This window comes from Vulpes lagopus, chromosome 19 (genome assembly GCF_018345385.1).
Source record: "Vulpes lagopus strain Blue_001 chromosome 19, ASM1834538v1, whole genome shotgun sequence".
NCBI lineage: Eukaryota > Metazoa > Chordata > Mammalia > Carnivora > Canidae > Vulpes > Vulpes lagopus.
Genome location: NC_054842.1, coordinates 18,065,253 through 18,083,965, shown reverse-complemented (window position 1 = coordinate 18,083,965; position 18,713 = coordinate 18,065,253). Strand labels below are relative to the sequence as shown.

The window sequence follows — 18,713 nt, the reverse complement described above, 5'->3', positions numbered from 1 at the left end:
TATGCAAGACCTAAACATTGAACACTACACAACATTGCTGGAAGAAGATAGAGAAGGGCTGGAGAGGTAGTTCCTGTTTGTGAGATAGAAAACTGGGAAGGGGGATCCCTGGGTGGCGCAGCGGTTTGGCGCCTGCCTTTGGCCCAGGGCGCGATCCTGCAGACCGGGATCGAATCCCACATCAGGCTCCCGGTGCATGGAGCCTGCTTCTCCCTCCGCCTGTGTCTCTGCCTCTCTCTCTCTCTCTGTGACTATCATAAATAAATAAAAAATTAAAAAAAAAAAAATACTTCCTTTAAAAAAAAAAAAAAAAAAGAAAACTGGGAAGGCTAAGATGTCATTTCTCCAGAAATTTATGTAGAGATTCACTGCAATACCAACACAACTCCAGCAGACTTTCTTATAGGAATTGACAAGCTGCTTCATTCAATATTCATTTGAAAATGCAAAGGACCTAGATTAGCTAAAACAACTTTGCAAAAATAAAAGAGAAACAAGGAGCGGTTGCCCTACATGATTTCAAAATGTATAACATAGCTACAGCAATCAAGACAGTATAATATTGGCATAAATGTTGACAAACAGCTCAGTAGAACAAAATACAGAGCCCTGAAGTAGACTTACACATATATATAACCTATTGATTTTTCACAAATATGCAAAAGCAAATCAGCAGAGGAAAAAAGTATGTTCTTCAACAAATAATTCCTGAACAATTTAATACTCAAAAATGAAGAAAATTAATATCCAAAATGCAAAAAAATAAGCCTTGATTCATACCTTAAACCATGCACAAAGAATAATGGAAATAAATGATAAACTAAATGTAAAACCCCAAACAGAAGAACCTAGAAAACAAAATTGGAAAAAGTCTCTGTGACTTTAAGTCAGGCAAAGATTTCTTATATTCATCCAAATCACAATCCGTCATATAAATAATTTATAAAGTAGACTTCATCAAAATTAAGAATTCTCTCTCTAAATGACATTCTTAGGGAATGAAAAGATACATACCTGCAAATCACATATCTATCAAAGGACTTTTAACCAGAATATATAAAGAACTCTCAAAACTGAATAATAAACAAAAAACACCCAATCAAAAAATGGGCAAAAGATTTAAAGACATACAGTTGGCCAATAAGCACCTGAAAGAGGTTCATCATCATTAGTTAGAGAAATGAAAATTAAAACTGCAATGCAATGCCACTAATACCTATTAGTATGTCTAAAATTTAAAAAGACTGGGCCATACTATGTGTTGATAAAAGCATGGAGCAACTGGGATTTTTAGATACTTCTAATGAGAAGGTAAAATGATGCAACAATCTTGGAAAGCAGTTTGGTAATTTTTTAGAGTATTAAACACACATCCATCATGTGAGGTGGCTGTTCCTCTAGGATTTTTCCCAGGAGAACTAATAGCACATTTTCACAAAGCCTTGTACACAAATGTTCATAGCAGCTTTATTTGTAATAGTAAAAACCTGAGATAAACCCAAAATCCACAGCAGCTGAAAGGAAAAAGAAAATTGTGTTATATCCCTAGAATGGAACACTACTGAGCAAGAAAAAAAAAAAAAGCAACAACCAAAAACAAAACAAAACAAAAATCCAAAAAGCTGTTGCCTATGTGAAGAGGGGGAAAGAGACAGAGAGAGAGGGAGAGAGAGAGAGAGAGAGAAAAGTAACTATGCTGAGTGAAAGAAACCAGATCATGAACACACATGGCATATGACTCTATTTATATAACATGGGAAAATGTAAACTAATCTATAATGCTAAATGTAAGTCAGTAGTTAACTATGGATAGAGGAAAGTTGGTGGGGAGAGGCAGAAGGAATATTTATAAAAGAAGACTTTAAGCATGAAAGGCATGTTCATTATATTCCTTGGGGTATTTTCCCAAGTGTATACATATGTCATAACACCAAATTGACAGTTTAAATATTTTCAGTTGATACGTATCAAATACGCCTTTAAGAAGTTGTACAAATGACACATAAAATATTAGCGTAGCGGCATAGAAAACTGTTAAAGTGTCTGATTAGGTGGTATTTGTTGATGTTTGTCAAATTATGCATACTACCTAAAACCATGCAGGTTATATAAATGACTACATGCCATTTGCATCATCTAAAACAAGTAAGTTTGGGGGGATACTTGAGCTCAATTCTAGTATTACATTCCCTGAAGTGGGGAATGAAAGAGTATATAAATTGTGTGTCTGTGTGGGGAAGATTAGTTTTCTAGACAGATTAGTTTTCTTCATGGCTTCATTAACTCTGTATTCAGAGAGGAAAAATTTGTCTGGATAAATTAACATCAGAGCCTCCAAATCCTCTGATCTGACTATGCTCTTGAGTTTTCGAAGTATTGCACTTGGGTCTGATGATTATGATCATCATTCCCATCCAAATGAAAGGCATTGAGTGCCTGTTTGTGAGGAATAGCTACTGAACAGAACAAAAACACAGCACTGGAGATGTGGCAGTGACTTATCTTTTCCCTAACACCATTAGGTTAGGGTAGGACATCAGTTTTGAGCCAGCTTCACTGGCTTTTGACAGAATGCTATGTTTATGTGTACTTGGTTAGAGAGCCTATCTTCATTTTATTTTTCTTTTCTGCTCAGGCTTTTAGCTTGATGTGCAAATAGTGTTTCCAATCAGCTTTGTGTTTTCCATGAATATTGAAGCCAGTAGCTGATAAACCTGAGGCAAGCCCAAGTATTTTTAGGAAATATACAGGCTATATATAGAGTCCTTAGAGCACTGGGACAATGTATCTTTGGTGCCTAACTCATTTCCTGGTTCATGGTGAACATTCCATGAATGAATGAACAAATCAATGGATGGATGAAAGAAATTAAAATAATGTATTCATTCTTATGAAAAGTATATTGTATATTTCCACTTGGGAGATATATATATATATATATATATATATATATATATATATATATATACACACACACACACGCATACATATATAATACAAGTGTATGTATGTGTAGGTGGTTTGCTATGTGTATTAGTTATCTATCACTGCATAAAAATGTACCCCCAAACTTAGCAGCTTAAAACTACATTTATTATCTCACATAATTTCTATAGATCAGAAATTTAATAATGGCATAACTGAATTGTCTGGCTCAAGAACTCTTATCAAATACATGTTCAAGATGTCACCCAGAGCTGTCATCTTTAAAGATTGGGCTAAAGGATCCACTTCCCAAATAGCTCACTCACATAGATGTTAGTGATTCCTGGTATTAGTAGGAGACCTCAGTTCTTTAGTACGTTCCATTCAGCTTCATGAATTTCTTATGACATGGTATCTGGTATCCCCAGAGCAAGCAACTGGTCTTAGAAAACAACAAGCCACAGTGATTTTTATGACACAGTCTCATAAGTGACACTGCATCAGTTCTGAAATGTCTTATTTGCTGCACAAGCCAGCTATATTTGGTGTTGGACAGACTATATAGAGGCACAAAATAGCTAAGGGGGAAATCCTTGGAGACCACCCTTGACTCAGATGACTGCATTACTCTGGGTTATTCAAAGTATTTACCTAGCTATTGTAGCCTTAACATATAAGTACTCTTTGAACTTTGTGAAAAGATATCATGGCTCATTATCACCATTAATTATAGGTTCTTTCAGTAGGTGGCCAACACCAGGAACCAATACAGTATTATTTGAAGGATAACAGCCTAAACTGGGTGATGTGTCCAACAATTAAGTAATCCCTGTGGCCTGGGGGATGACCTGAGTTACCTGAACAGTCACTGTGACAAGGAAAATGGGGTTAGCTGATTGGGTTAGTTTCACCACGGTCCATGTCTGATTGAGGGTGGGATCACTTTAGCCACAAGACAGACACCTAAATGTCAACTAGTGCCCTGTTAGAAAGTGGGAGTTGAGGGATAGATGTTAATCAGGTAACAAATGAACGTCCACCATCCTCTATCTTGGAGTCCTAGTTGATGATGTTGGCTTTGGAATGGAAAGAAAAAATCAGGATCTCTTTTGAGCAGGGCCTGTGTACTTTCTTTCCAAACTTCCATCATTTTAAAGTTAGTCAGGTCCAATCATTCTTACTCAGTGTTTCTTCATTCCAAACTTTAAATTCCTCGAAAGCAAGTCTGGTTGACACATCTTGCATCAGATGTCCAATCACCATGGCCAAAAGGGCAAGATCATGTAGTAAATACATTGCTACTGCAACTTCACCCCTACACACTGAGGCCGTTCTTAGGAAAGACAGTTGCTTGGCTGTTGGAGAGGCAGCTCTAGTACACTTAGGGCTATTATGCCCTGATTGGATTCATCTTTAGCCTATTAACACGAGTTAATACAGTTAACACCAAGGAAGCCTGATCTCCAGTTATCATGACTCCCCAATCACCACATATGACTCAAAGTGAAAATAATTTTAACCATAACATCAATGAAAAGAAGTCGATAAAATAGTGCTATTTCCCATGATCATAGATGCAATACTCTTCTTTCTTAAAATTGTTTTTTAAACAAGCATTTTTCGTACCTTAAGCCCTCAACTAGTATTCTTCAGTGATCCAACGTGGACCACTCTTATGAAGTTGACTATAGAATTCAGGATCAAAATCAAAGAAACAGCAAATAAATTGGGCAGCAGCAGTAGGTGGAGGCGGGAAATGCAAGAGCACAGTGTCATTTGCTGACATCATTGAAGGGTGCTGTCATAGACACTGACACTGCCCCTCCCAAATCTTATGAGAGCCCACTGTTCCCTCTACCCCAAGGGCTTCCTACTGCCAGCAACTCTACGTCTATGCCTGAGGCTTTCTCTAGCCAAAGAAGTCTATGCAGCCTAAGCAGTGTCTCCAGTAGTTAATTCCCCCTGAAGCAGTCCTCAGCCAATGGGGGATGTGATCAAGGATAAATACCTCTCCTGTGAAGTTGAAGCATTCAACACCGTCTAGCAAAGTATTCCAAGGAGATTGAGTCTCAGTTGGCCACAGGGGTTTCTTCCCATCTCTGACTCATTCCTCCTCCGCCTTTCCAGTGCTGCTGAGCATCATCTCCCAAATAAACAAACTGCAGTCAAATCATTATCTCAGGATTTTGTGGGAAGCCAGTCAAAGACAGATCCAAGCAAGAGGATATAACCAAGGGAACGCTGAAGGCCTGACTACTTCAAAGCCCCATCGGGTTCAGTTTCCTGGATGAATTGATAAACTCAGCCCAGGATCCAACCAGACAGCCATAGAAAGACTTTCTCAGTTCACTGGCATGATCAGTGTTTTAGTGTTAAACTTCTCTTAACTATGTACACATGCCTAATGATTCAATGCCAGAAGTCCAATGAGTAACTTTATAGTAAGACAGAGTTTGCTCTAGGAATCAGTATGTTTTCCTTCTCTGTCAATAGTACCCCCATCAGGGTGCCCAAAGCTAAATAAAATGATCAGAAATGTGTCAGGTTGGCAATGATATAGCCAAAGGGAGATGGATGTTTGTGGAGCTATTTATCCAGGCCACGGAGAGGCCTGATAAATCTCCTCTCCCCCACACTAGTGGTACCCCTGGCTGATTGCCAGAATTCCTGTCACCCCCAGGTTTAGGGACTTTCTCTGGAACAATGGTGGACTGTCAAGTTGGTGTCTTTGAACTCAGTTTTCTCTCCATGTTAGCCTTTCCAGCTGAAACATGCCTTCTCTAGATGGAACAAGCAATCTGCAACCATATCCACAGGACACCGTGTCCCCTCGATTTCACTCTTAGGGGACAATCTTCTTGCCAAGTACTGAGTGGACCCCTCACTATTGCCCACAGACAAGTCTTCTAACCTTGTTTATATTTTACTCTCTTCTAAAAACAACTTACCTTAAGTAAGCTCACAATAATGCCTAAGATAACGCAAGAGAATATACATTTTTTAAAAAGGTGAAGAAAATCTAGGAAAGGCTTACAAAATGAAGCTAAGAATGATGTTAAAATCAATATAACAGGCCATTTTATTTTATTTTAAAGATTTTATTTATTTATTCATAGAGACACAGAGAGAGGTTGAGACATAGGCATAGGCAGAGGGAGCAGCAGGCTCCCTATGGGAAGCCTGATGTAGGACTCAACCCTAGGACTCTGGGATCACATCCTGAGCTGAAGGCAGACGCTCAACCACTGAGCCACGCAAGTGCCCCTAATTCTTTGTTTTCTTAAAATTTAGCCACAAGAGACTAAATCCCCAAAATAAGCCCACTAGTGGGGGTCCCAGGATCCATAGCTCTGAGACACCAATGCTTGTCCTCTACCTGGGACATGAGGTCTTTTGCTTCTCCACACAGGAGCCTCCATCAAATTAATTGGAGCACATGTTCCAAGGACTTGCAAGCTTTCGTGCCACCTGGAATCAAGAGAGCAGTAGGCGAAGCTCTTGTTCTAGCCTTCCCCACTTCCCTCCAGCCAACAAGAAACAGAGCCAGGAAACAGACTTAGAGCTCTCCTGTGTATTTTCAAAGGCCTCCACCTCTGACCAGCAGTAGCTGACGCTCCCTGTCATTTGAAAAGTGAAGACGAAAATCACAAATGGCTTTGCTGATACCCAAACTCATGTAGGCACCGGCCCCTCTCTCCCTCCCCGCCACCCTCTTCCCATTTATTTTCATGGTGACAATTTCCAGAGGTTTTCTCTTTGATTTTCTTAGAATGAAATTCACTAAGGGGAGAACAAAGAGGTTTTCAAGGGAAATTGTAAGCTTGACAGACTAGGGCCATTTAAACTATTTTAATTAAGTCCTAAATGCTTTTGCGGAACACGGTACACCAACAACAATAACAAAGAAACAAGAAAAGGGCCTCTGCTTTACTGTCAGCAACACAAATAAAATGAAGTAACACCATTCTGTCCAATATAAAGCCTTCCTTTCTTTGCTTCTCAGGCTGCGCTCCTCACGGGCACGTCCAGGGTGTGTTTTGTTATATGGCATGCAGCAGAACTGTCCACGAAGCAGCCTCTTCTCATCTCTGGGGCATGAGGTCTTTGCAGGCTGAAATGCTGTCTCCAGCCCTCCTTTGCTATTAGAAGAGATAACTGTGTTTCGGAGAGGCACAGAAATCTTCCCCTGCAGGCCAAGCCCCAAGCTTCCTGGGTCCATTTGATTTCTGCCACAGGATCAAAGTTCATTCTGCTCATGAACTGCAGTCACCCAGGGGCTATTCTTTGACATTAACCTTAACCAGCATTCTAGTAAAGTAGCAGTTATTCAAACTATGTTCAGTCTCTGAAGTAAAAAAAAAAAAAAAGAAAAAAAGAAAAAAGTAAGAGAAATTTTTTTTTTTTCTGATCGATTTATTCTAAAATGTCAGAGCCAATCTGAGGGGTTCTTATACATAGAAAGGTGTTTCTTTAATAAGCTTTAGTATTCTTCCTAATTCTCATTACTCTACATCTGTGCAATCGTGGTGAGGTCGGTAACTACCGCATAAGACCAGTTTGGGAATTAAAAGAGGATATAAATGCAAAGCGCTGGGCACAGTGTCTGGTATATGGTAAGTAAGCTCTCATTTCCTTGTTAATGTTTATTACTTGGTTTTTGAATGATCAGATATGGAGCACATATTCTGTGTCATGTACTGCAATAAATACTTTTTTTTGTGCAATCGTCTATTATCCTCAGAAGAGCCCTGAAGAATGTGTTCTGTGAAACTTGCCTTTTTCTGATTGTAGAGTAATATATACTCTTTGCAGAAAACTTCAAAAATGTGGAAAAGCATACATAGGAAAATCGAAATTAGAATAAGCACTCCTAATCTTTTAATACGTTTTGTCCCAATCATTATCCTTTCATATACAATGTATGTACTTTACAAAAATGGGCTCATCGTGCAAATAAGTGTGACTTCCTATATTCTTTTAATTCTATAATGTGAACTTTTTCCCAGGACGTTTAATATTTTTGCATAACATTGGCGATTGGATATGCCATCGAAAGAATGCATAATGACTTATTTAATATTCTGCAAGGTAGCTATCGCTTCTGTCCCCGGTTTGCAGCCCAAGAAATTGAAGTTAGCAAGGTGGAGTGATGTGCAGAAGCAGGACAGTTTATGGGGAGCAGGGCCAGGATTCAAAACCTGGTGTGTCTGGCTGCAAAGCAGAGGCATGGTGCCCCTCCTGCAGGGCCTTGTTCTACCCTGGAAGTCACCTACCGACCGTCCTGGATGTGTAGGGGCTTCCGGCAACTCTGTCTGAAGGTGTTCTCTAGCCAGAGGAGGCATGCTTAGCTCTGGAGGGGAGGAAACGTTTCTCCTCTGTCCATCTCAGGGTCTTAAAGTGGGGCACCTGCAACAAAAGACAGATAAACAAGAGAAAAATAAGTTGACCAACGTGTGTCACATGGGAGTACCAACAGATGAGTAACACGGAGGTGGCTCAGAACTCTGGGTCATATAGTGTCTTCAACAAAGAATAGTCAATTCGTGGGAAAAAAGACAGGACACAAGAAGGTGGTTTTTGGCTTCCAAAGATGGCAAAATTGTGGGAAAGTATATAAGGAAGGAAATTCATGAAGTAAGCTTTGTTTATAGATTCTTCTGGTGCCATCTCCTGTAAAACACATTTTATATCTTGGCTTTAGGCAGAAAAGGGGGAAGGTACATGGAGCTTATTACTTATTTGCTGCTTATTAATTGCCTTCAGTTCAAAATAATTTTTGTTAAAGGAGGATATTTCAGGGTGATGTGTTCTTGTTTTCTTCAGCTCCCATTTGTCACAGCCTAGTAATATCAGAAGTTAAGGCCCCAGAGTAACCCTCCAGGGTGGGACGGAAGTTAGAGACTACCTGAGCTTCCTCACCCCCAGTGGATATTTGGAGGAGCGCTGCACAGGGTCCTTCAGAGGATCCCTGTGGGCCTCAACTCACGTTGCCTATAGTGGTGTCCTGCTCACGTCCACATGCTTCACTGCCGCCCTTCCTCCCTGTCTTCCTCCCTCCCTCCCTCACAGTACTTTCCAAATAAACAACATGAATGAAAACCCTTGCTTTAGTGTCTCCTTTGTGAGGGGACCCAAACTAAGACAATCTCAGAAGCACCCACATTCTGTATCACTCAGAGCCCAGCCCAATGCTCCTTTATCAGCCTCAGCATCATGCTCATAGAGAACTCTCTTCACGGAACTCATACAATCTCCAATAATGGGAACTTTTATGCCTGTGATGCTTTATGGATTAGAAAGTTCCTTTATGTTCTATTCCACTTTTTTAGTTTTAGCCTTCATAGAAAACCTATTAGATGAGCAAGTCAGATCTCGTTTGGCCCATTTCATGGATGAGGTGAACTTGGCCGAGGTAGGTTACTTATAGTACTTGGAGTCCCAAAGAGAAATAATGATTATTCTGTGTGGTTCCCTGTTGAATCCCATTACATACAGCTAAATACTTCTAGATTGCTCCATATTTTACAGTCTGAAATAAAAAGGAGCTATGACTGATTGGTAATTAGAGAAAAAGTAATAATTGGTTCATTAAAAAGAAGATGCTTAAAATTGTCAGCACTATTAAGTTTCAATGTTTTTCTCACAAATTCATGGAAATAGTAACATGGTTTAAGTAACAATGAGTTTAACCTTATCTGCTGAAAAAGGATGAATAAAACACAAAAAATGAAAGGTCAGTTTTAAAAGGTAACTGTCTCTCCCCTTTTTTGTACACATTTCTTCTGTCTGACAAAATGTTCTGTTTGAGCTAATTGGTCAACACAGAATTTCATTTTATGTGGAAGATTTTGAACTGATGGCATAAAATGCAGTTGTTTTGGGCAAAGGCCTGAGATTTCAATCTTAGTAAAACCACGTAGGAGGCATTTACGCATATAAATAATGACACAAGCATCTTTCTCACACGCAGCGCTCAGCTCATGGATGATATCCTCTTGAGACTGCTCCCCAGAGTCTGCAGCTCTGTCTTCTTTTTTTCCTTAGGTCCTCGATCTTAGAGGATCCATCACCCTGATCTCTCTTATTCAGAGTCTAACCTCTTATCTTCTATTACCAACTGGGAGATTTTATTTAGATACCCTAGAATGGCTTCAAATCCAAAGTCTTTTTGGTTCCTTTCCAACACCACTGTTTATAGCCCTACCTTTATTTACCCTAGAAATCTTGCATGTTCTTCATTGCTCTCCAATCCCAAAGACTAATTCTTATCATTTTCCCATTAAAAAATGGGATCCCATGGCCACAAAGTCATGTAACAACACCTGCTGGAGTGTCTCACCAGCCTATCTCTGACCTCCCAGCTCGCACTTTTTCCTGCTGGTACCACTGCTCACAACGCTTGCAACCAAATCCCTCCTGTGACTGTCTTTACTGAGTATAATCTCTGCTGTATTCTTACGACCCTTCCTAATATCTCCCCATTTGGGTCCAAATCTATTCTTTGTTATTTTGCTATACGTACTTTCTCTTTTGGTCAGGATCTAAGTCCCTGAGATCACTGCTTTTTCAATTCACAATGTTCTCACTCTTACAGGTGCACAGAAATAGATGTTCTCTGAGGACAGGATTTAGGTCCTATTCTCTGTTCATTAAGGGGCCTGGTACAGGGGCACCTGGGTGGCTCAGTCAGTTGAGTGGCTGCCTTTGGCTCAGGCCATGATCCTGAGGTCCTGGGATGAGGCCCACGTTGGGCTTCCAGGTCAGGGGAAGACTGCTTCTCCCTCTCCCTCTACCCCTAACCCCTCCAATTTATGCTCTGTCTCTCTGTTTCTCAAATAAATAAATAAATAAATAAATAATAATCTTTAATAAAAGCACCTGGTACAGTGTTAAGCACAGTAGAAATTCAACAGTTATTTACTGACTCATTAGGTTTAAAGGCTCATTCATCATTTTTGAGAATAAGGAGTACATATTGCAGATGCCAATTAAAAAAAAAAAACAAAAAACAAAAAACAAAACCCCCAATGATACCAATATCCTAGGCCAGAGAATACATTTAAATGTAGTGAATAATATTCACTAACTCTGTCTTTGTGTTTGGTTCTTGTAATAATTACAGCTGACAAATGCCTCAGGTTCGTAGGCTGAGAGGAATCCTTGTAGCTCACTCCCTGGGCAGAAAACACAACATTTCCCAAGCCAAGGATGGGGCAGCCACGGGGTGTAAAGTCCAGGCTGAGTTGCACTGACATAGGATCTAGTGGGTTAGTCCCCCAATCTTCATTCCTATCCCAGTTGGCTTCATTGGATGTTGTCGATAGAAGCTTGAAGAAGGTTTCTTCCCACCATGGTGATGGGAAGGACAGTGCCTCCAACCCCCCTCTCCCTATTCAATTAATATCTTATTCTTGTTCAGTCAAGCTCTCTTCTGACTACAGAGGAAAGGGAAAATCAATGTTGTATATGGAAAGAAGAAAACAAACTAAAAAATGCATAGGGCTCCTTTTACAAGTTAAACCCCTTATATATGAGTGAAGCGTTCCTTGAATTTGACCATTTAAAAGCAAAATCTCGACACTAGGGGTGAGTTTGATCTCTAAGTCAGTGGTTCCCAACCCTGGCTATTCATCAGGATCATGGAGAGGGAGGGTTGCTTTAAAAAATACTGATGCCTGGGCCCAAACAACCACAGATAATGATTTGTAGCTAAAGAGTGGGGCCCAGCTGTGTGTGTGTGTGTGTGTGTGTGTGTGTTTTAAAAAAAAAGCTCTCCAGAGAATTCTAATGAGCATTGAGGGTTGGAAACCATTATTTTAAACTTAACAACATGGGGTATATGTATGTTTAAGTTCCTTTCTAACTTAGGAATCTATGATTTGAGTGAATAATCAAGTACTGTGTCAAAAAAGGCACTTTTGGGTTAGAAAAACATGACTCAGTGGAGAAAGAATATTTCTGTAGCCTATATCATTAATTTTGATTCTCTGCCATAGCAGACCATAATATAGTTACACACTTTAGATACTCTCCTTCTATAAGTTAAAGGAAATAGACCTGTTGGCTGACACTGACCTTACAGATTCTGAATGGCTACGATTTGCAACACCTATACAAGATGTGCATGTCAGAGTCAAGATGTGTTTTAAGTCTCTTAAATCTAATTAGGAACAACTTCTTCAATATTTTCAAGTAGTTTCAGTTTGGGGAACTTGTCAACAAGGACAAATTCAAAGTCTGTCCACTTAAGGGAAGTTGACATATTTATAATGAGGGCAGGAGAAACCTACTTTCTCAAAATAGTGAACTCCATAGTTTGCCTATATAATTCCAGGAATGTTTATCACTTTCTCCCGTGTTCCCCTTCCATTTTCCTAATCAGATACCATGTTTGAAGTATCCGTGAAATGTCAAATTACATCACTAACTAACAAAATCACACAGAAATATTTTGATCCCACAGAGGGCCTTTATGCATTTGTCACTACCTTTAGTGTCTTTTCAATTTAAAGCATTGCCAAAGGAGACGTTTTCATTTTGAAATAGACGTGATAATTCTTAAAAATAGGAGAAGGTGTTTGTTTCAGAACTTAATGGACTCTATGGCCAGACTTGAAAGTAGACTGCTGATGACACTCTTGGGAGTGTCTTTTATGGACCACTCTTATCCAATCAATGAAACTTTAGTGCCTTGGTGTCGGTTGATTTAGGGTAAGATAACAGGAGGGAAAAGATGGATTTGCTACTTCAAAATAAAGCCCCGGGGATCTGAAACTCCACATAAGATATTTATTACTTTGGATTAGTTTGTCGCTAAGTGTTAGACAGTTAACTTATTCATAGTCATTTACACCATAGTGTGAGCTAGTTCATTAGCCACTTGCTGCTGTGGCTGCCAGCTGATATTTTCATTTGGATCAGGGAGAAATAAGATGGATAGCGTCATTTTCAGGATATAGCAATTTGATGTGAAGACCACTGGCCCCTCGAGAGAAGGGCAGGAATTCCACGGCAGCAAGTAAAGATATCTGTCTGGGCAGTGAAATAAGGAAGCCTGAGACCAAAGAAATTGTTCCCCCAGCAGCACTAGGAAATCATCTCAGATATAAATGCATGCATGCAGCCTCTAACTTTCTCAACCCCGCTTAGTCCCCAAGTGGAAAAAAAAATGAGATCCTGGAATCCACACTTGGATTTGTGGGGTTCTCTGGGTGAATTTTGAGGTTCATTTTGCCCCCGTACTTGATTTTCTTTTTAACTAGTCCTCAACTGTATACTTGTAGTGGAATGGAGACAGCAAGATATAGAGTGATTTGTCTTCAGCCAGGCCTTACCTCAGGACCATCCTAAGCAGTCTCATGGGTTTGGAGTATGAACTCTTCTGCAGGTCTGACTGGGGGCATCCTGAAGGTCTGGGCACCTAAAAGTCAGCTGGAAGACCCTGGAAGCCTAGAAGAAGTTGATGGACAAGTCCAGAAAAGAGAAGTGAGAACGTCACCTATAAAGCTCTCTTCCGCTATGGTTCCGTCATATTCCCCTGGCCCAAGTTGAGCCCAGGGAGGGCATCCTAGATTCTTTCTTTGCATAGCCAATCAGCAAGCACAGTATATGCTCCCTGAATATTCCATCAGTGGTTTCTCTGTCCCACTTCCCACCCCCGAGCCCTACAACGTTCCTCTCTCAGACCTTCACTACCTCTCCCCTGGGCTGTGGTCATTTGCCTCTACCTGAACTCTTGGCCACCAGTCTTAGTGCCCATAAATCTACACTCTTCAACATAGCCACAGAGATGTTACAAAAGGGTAATTTTTCTTCCTTAAAACCATTAAACGATGTTCCTATCACCCCAAGAGGGTTTCCCTAATTGTGGGAACTCTGCCCCTGGCAGCTCTGAGGATGCTTTAAGAAACTCATGGTGACAGCATTACCTGACATTGGATTCCACAGCACCAAGCTCATTCCCTTCCCAGCTTCCTCTCCATCCTTCTAAGTGAAAAGTTTGCCATATGTGCTTGATGGTTTTCACACTCCTCGAAAACCTACTGATTTCCCTTTTTAGCCAAGAGACAGTAGGCTCAGAGCCTTTGCAGGCAAAAGTATCTAGCAAGCATTTATGAAAGTAATTTGTTTTTACTTTACTTGTTTTGCCATTATTTTTACAGCAGAAGATATGGATTATTACTGACAACAATAATAGGTTTATTTAAGTTTAAAAAGGGTAAATTAGGGGCACCTGGGTGGCTAAGTGGTTGAGCATCTTCCTTTCGGCTCAGGGCGTGATCCTGGAGTCCGGGGATGGAGTCCTACACTGGGCTCCCCACAGGGAGCCTGCTTCTCCCTCTGCCTGTGTCTCTGCCTCTCTCTGTGTGTCTCAGAATAAATGAATAAAATATTTAAAAAATAAAAATAAAATAAAAAAAATTAAAAAGGTAAATTAATTTAAGGAAAATATTAAGAGGTTAATTAAGAAATACCGCATTACTCAGATGTGGCAAAACCTGTGCAGGTGATACTGGCTGAAGTTTGGAAAACACTGATTCCCGTGGGAGTGGGAGAGAATCCCGGCTGCTTAATGTGCAGCTCGGGGCCTCCACTACCTGTTACCTTGAGTTCCCAGATGGTCCTGGCCTCACTCTCACCCTGTAGGGTGCCTGGACCGGGCCTGGGATGAGTGCTCAGGCCATGCCTCCCTACTTGGCCTTGACATCAACTCATTTTGAGTCTCAGCTCTGTTTTCTCCAAGCAGTTCTCCTGTCATGCTGTCTGCCCACTGCTGTCCACTGGGGTTACTGGCTTTTCTGGGTTCATTTGCTCTTCATTTACTGTATGGGAGACTCCCCTCTTGCTGGACCACTCCCAGGGAATGTGCGGTCCAATGGGGCTAATGGGGCTGAGTCCCCCATGGAAAGGAATGAGGTGATTGCAGTGAACTGCAGTAATTACAATGTTAGTAGTAGCTAATGTTCATTGAGTGCTTATTATGTGCCAGGCATTTTGCTTATATATGGGATCATGAGTATTCTCCACAATAATAGTACGACGAAGGAAGTACTATTAATGTCACCATTTTGCAGATGACAAAGGTGAGGCATTGAGAGATGAAATGACTTTCTCAAGACCACCAAACTGCAAACAGATAGTAACTAGCGATGCCAGGGTGCAAGAGAGAGAGGTGCTTTTGGGGTTTGTACTGTTGTTCAAGACATCTAAAGGTGGGCAGCCTGGGTGGCTCAGTGGTTAGGTGCCTGCCTTCAGCCCAGAGCATGATCCTGGAGACCCAGGATCGAGCCCCATGTCAGACTCCCTGCGTGGAGCCTGCTTCTCCCTTTGCCTGTGTCTTTGTTTCTCTGTGTGTGTCTCTCATGAATAAATAAATAAAATCTTAAAAAAAAAAAAAAGACACCTAAAGGTAAATGCACCTGGATGTCACCATCTCTAACATTTCCTAGGACACAGAAGGATGTGAAGGTGATCGGAGACCTTGCCTAAAACAGGAGCCAACAGTGTCCCAAAGTCTTCTCTCTTCTGGTTGTCCCCGGGAAGAAGCTCTACTGTCCTTGCAGGGGACCTAACAGAGCAGGGCACAAGTAGTGTTCAAGGGGACCCCTTTAGGGGTCCTCATGTTTCCCTCAGATTCTTAAATAAATGTAGGCCTAAATCTTTGTGACCTTGGATTTGGCAATATATTCTTAGATATGATACTGAAAGCAGCAAAAAGAGAAACATAAATTGTGCTTCATCAAATTTAGAACTTTTGTTATGAAGAAAGTAATGAGACAACCTACCTATTTTTCATGCAGTCTAAAAGCTTGAAGCTTTAAAATAACAGTGATTTTTCACACACATTATTTCACTTCTGTTCCCATCCACCCTGTGAGGGACACTTTCTTGACCCTATTTTATAGTTAAGAAAACTGAGGAGTAGGCAAGCTATTTGTTTCTTAACTATTTTATAGTTAAGAAAACTGAGGAGTAGGCAAGGACACTTTCTTGACCCTATTTTATAGTTAAGAAAACTGAGGAGTAGGCAAGCTATTTGTTTCTTAACTATTTTATAGTTAAGAAAACTGAGGAGTAGGCAAGGTAAACTCTTTGTCCAAAATCATGGGACAGCTCAGTGCCAAGCGCTGGGGCATGAATCTGAACCGTTGATTACAAAACCAGTGCTTCATTGCTTTGTTTTGTTTTGTTTAAGTGATACCCTACCTGCTCTCATAGTGAATAGGTCAGAGTTCTATTGTTTGGGATTCACATTACCTCTCTGAAAGTGACAGGCTAGCTGCCTGGGGGTGATTTCTAGTCCAGGATGGTATAGGGAAAGAACAGATCATTAAAAACAAATCCCAGACTTGATATCTCCATGAACTCCAATTCAGAAACACATGGGCTGTCTGTGGAATGGTTGTGTCCAAACTGGCATCACCATGGGAATTGTCAGTATCGCCCAGAGAAGCCAGAGGGGATTCCTTCCTGGCCTAGACAGGCAACCCCTCTGCTTCAGAATCCATCATTCTTGGGTCTAAGGTTCAGCTCCTCACAGGTTTCTCTTCTGCTGCTCATTTCACATCATCAAGTTCGGTCTAGACAGCTAGGTCCCTTGCAGTGTCTAGAGGTCATGCCACCTATTCAGACAGTGATGCAGATCTGAGCATCAGCCATAGGCAAAAGGCTGTTGGAACAGAATGTCATCTGTGTGTGCTACATGGTAGGACACAGAGCCTCTCCCTCATTCCCCTTTCCCACCGCCTTACTCTAAAGAAGAGCTTGCATTTTTATTAGGTTGAAAGAACAAATGAACCTCCTTGAAAGTGACCCTAGGTAGCTTTGTGAAGCACCACATTCCCATGTGTTAGCCACACTGACCTCCTCTCCATATCCCTGGGAAGTTCGTAACTCTCATGCCCTCATAACCTTTGCATTTCTTCATCTGGAATGACTTGTTCTACCTTTTTCACATGTAAAACACTACCCATTTTTGATAATCAAACCAAATACCCAATCTCTGGGGAAGTCCTCACCGTTTTCCCCTCTACTCTTCTCTGGATTTCTAGAACTCCTTAATTTTGATACCACGTATCACAGAAGTTACAAGCACTTGCTTTAAAGTCGTATAGATCTATGCTCACAACACAGCTCTTCCAATTGCTAATAATAACATCAGAGAACGTATTGATTGCTCTGAATATTTCCTCATTCATTTTAAAATGGGAGTGATAATACTAGCTTCCTCAGGAGGCTGGTTTGAAGCTAAACACGGAATGATACATATATAACATGATACCACAAGGTAGACAAAATGCTGTAACCATTAATTTTATTTATTTTGCTTCAAATAAGGGTTCTCACTCCATACATTGTAGAGCGGTTACTTGTATACAAGTCATACATTGATTGCAGGCTCAGTTTCCCCAATGGGTTCAGTCTCTGGGCCTCCCAAGGGGAGAGAGTAGAGAAGGGGAGACAAAATGAGGACATGGAACTTAAAAGTAGCCCATCTTCTACCCCACAGAAAGCTGCTGGAGATGCAACCCAAGCACACTGGTTCCTCCACGTTGTGGTCAGTTTAGCCAGAGCATCCGTGAGGGTATCTGTACAAAAGTCCCAACCTCAAGGCCTCTGATACTGTGAAGATCTGAGATGCCTGGCTCTTGCTTCTGCTTCTTGCCCAAAAGTTTGCAATTCTGCCTTTTCCTGGTGGATAACCATAAAGACTTCTCACCTCATCTCTACAACCACTCTCAAATCTTGGCCTTTCTCTTTTGTGAGCCATGATTTTATGTCCTATGACCGAGGAATATCACTGGGAGGCATCCCGGTGGAAAATTTTTATTGCTGCCTCTCTCTCTAGACAGAAATAAGTAATACCTACATAGAGCGTGGGGCACTCTCAGTACTTATTTGGTCTTGGTACTCTTTTGAGCACTTCACAGACATTAACTCATTTGTTTAATTCTCATAATGATCATGGGGAATAATCTCTCATAGTATCCCCATTTTGTGGATGAGGAAACAGGCATCCAGAGAGTCACTTACCTACAGTTCCAGAGCTAGTAGGTGGCATAACTGGGATCCAAAGCCCATGACTGTAACCTCTAAGCCACGTGCCTGGTGGACAGACAGATGGAAAGTCAGTTATACAAGGCAGTTATGAATTCTATACATATTACATTGCATGCATTTAAAGAATGTTTTAAATTCTCTTTCTGACATTCAGTTCCAGTACCACTTCCTCTTAGAAACTTCTCCATTCTGTCTCCCAAACTGAATTGGGTGCCTTATTTGTTCTTTCTTCCCTTATCGTTCCAGATCCACTGCAATCCTGACCCTCCAGAGGTTCATGCTGTGGGCTCTGGTGAACAGAACACTTATTTTACTTATCTTTGCCACACCAGTGTCCCGCACAGTGTCTACACAACAATATCTGGTTAGTGAATGAATAAGTGATTAAAGATATGTCTATCAAATCTATAGGAATCGATCAATAGCATACTACCTCTGGAAAACAGGGTCTGCACCCCATATATTTTAATATTCCCCCAAATGCTTAGTAGCCATCTCATAGTAAAGGCTACCTACATGCTAGTTGAAAGAGTGATGAATAACTAACTCTTTTCTAGAACCCCCTGACAAAATCAACCCCTGTCTATGCCCTGAGTCTCTCTTGCCTGATGCTTTAGCCTCCACATGCTTCATCTGTGTAGCTTATTCATGTATAATAATGAAGGTGACACTCTACTATCTTAGAAATGCTCTCCACTCCAACTGCTATTTTTATAAGAGGCAAGTGC

General features: G+C 40.8%; 1 long non-coding RNA gene across 1 annotated transcript; it reads right to left on the bottom strand.

Moving 5' to 3' along the window:
- Positions 1 to 6,095: 6,095 nt before the first annotated feature.
- LOC121478586 lies at positions 6,096 to 18,026 on the bottom strand. The gene is made up of 4 exons (XR_005984521.1): positions 17,959 to 18,026; positions 13,260 to 13,374; positions 8,199 to 8,331; positions 6,096 to 7,270 (listed from the first exon to the last, which is right to left on the bottom strand). It is a non-coding gene; the product is annotated as an uncharacterized LOC121478586 (long non-coding RNA).
- Between the last annotated feature and the right edge of the window lie 687 nt (positions 18,027 to 18,713).